The sequence below is a fragment of the Elephantulus edwardii genome, unplaced genomic scaffold (genome assembly GCF_000299155.1).
Source record: "Elephantulus edwardii isolate Elephantulus edwardi_28Jun2011 unplaced genomic scaffold, EleEdw1.0 scaffold00018, whole genome shotgun sequence".
In the NCBI taxonomy this organism is placed as follows: Eukaryota; Metazoa; Chordata; class Mammalia; order Macroscelidea; family Macroscelididae; genus Elephantulus; species Elephantulus edwardii.
The window spans coordinates 22,150,718-22,152,622 of record NW_006399768.1 but is presented as its reverse complement, the minus strand read 5'-3'; positions in this window follow the sequence as shown (position 1 = coordinate 22,152,622).

Sequence of the window (1,905 nt, the reverse complement as noted above, 5' to 3'; positions counted from 1 at the left end):
GAATTTAAACCAGAGCCTGGACTAAGTGGGTTATTGTGCCTTGGAACTTGGGCTAAAACCTGGACTTGTACTGGGTGATACTCTTTGCCTCCCCTGCTCTCCAATTTAATTCATTAATAAACCCGACAACAACTAGTACCACAACTTAATCCCCTAATAAACCCGACAACAAATAGTACCACAACTGTGAGGCTGTGGGTCAGCAAAGAATTAATGGACCTCTTGCTGCTGGTGTGGCTCTGGAGGCACCTTGGAGCTAGGCTATGTGCTTTTTAATCTGCTTTCTGTTCTAGTGCAGTGAAGAGCTGAGTTATTCTGACTCCATCTGATCATTTCAGAGAGACGGTCATGGCCCTATGCTTCCATGGCCTGTTTTCTGTTCCTTAGACAACAAGTTTATTTGTATAAGTAATATCTGTATGCAGTATAAACACAAAACCCTCCAGCAGATACATGGCCTATTTTTTGAGTCTTCCCATAAAAAGTAATGAACAAACAGGGAACACTGGTGGAGCATGAACAAGGGTCAAGTAATGATCCAGACTCTTCTCATGTACTTATAAAATCCTAACAAGCCTAGGAGATAAGAGTTTGTTATCTTAAAGATAAGAAAATGTAAACAGAGAAGTAGCTTGAACAGAGTTACTGAGCTATTAAGGTGGGATTTGTTCCAAGACAGTCTTTTAACTCCAGTTATGCTCCTGTGCCATCACCTGAACAGCTGTGAGAACACGGAACTCACTCCAGACAGCCTAGCCTACCATTCAAAGAAGTTGGCATAGTCAGTTCTAGAACACAGATCTGAGAGCAGTCTCTGCTTTCAGTTCTGATACTGTCGTCGTTCAGTGTGTATGCACGTTATTTATGCACATGTACATGTAAGTACAAATCTCTGACATTCAGGATGGTGATGGCACAAAAACGCTCTATCATATTCCAATAAATTTCAAGCAATAATGGTCTTAGTTAAAAACTATTTCATAGGGGAGCTCTGGTGGCCTAGTGGCAAGAAGCTGCAACTATAATCCCAGAGGTGCACGGTTCAGATCCACCAGATGCTCTGCCGGGGAAGGAGGGGCAATCTCCTCCTGTACCAGTCAGATCTGATTTGACGGTACACGCACACAAAAATAATAATATAAAAACAAAACAAAACTATTTCATTATACTGGAATAAAAAATACTCAAAAAGAAAAGATAGACAAGCAAATCTGAACTAGAATATATTTATTTACATCATTTTTATTTACTTTTTACAACTCTAGCACTTTAAATCATACAAATGTCATGTGTTTTTAAGTTATGACTGTATTTTAACAAAGGAAATTTTCAAAATATGGTTTCTATTTACATGAATTAGTACTTTTAAATGTTTCATCCCTCTTGAAATTGTACAACTCAAAGCACTTACTTAAACCTTGTATCATTTTAAAACAGCTTTTCATTTAAGAAATTATAGTCATAATCAGATCCTAGTAGTTTGATTTTATTAACACACCCAGTAACCTGCTTTTGCTTAAGTCTATGAGCTGAAAGGACTCAAAATATTCAGAGGTTAAGTTGTGCTAGAAATTGACTTAGGCTGCTTTGTGTAAAGACTTCTGAGCGTTCTCTATAACAGTCATATAACTTCTTATAGAAGGTTCTGCATTTATTTTGAGCACACTTTTTGTCTATGAGTTTGGAATTATTTCCAGTGTTGCGCACTCTGAAAAGAGTTTCACAACTGTAGTAGGGCAAATCTGGTGTATTCTCCTCATCATTTTTGAGATGCTTAATTTCCCTTTTCTGATACTGTACATGCAAATCACTTACGTTTGAAAGAATTTGTTGTTGTTGTTGTTGTTATGTGCCGTCGAGTCGCCTGCGACTCATAGCGACCCTATGTACAACAGCCCTAAACTC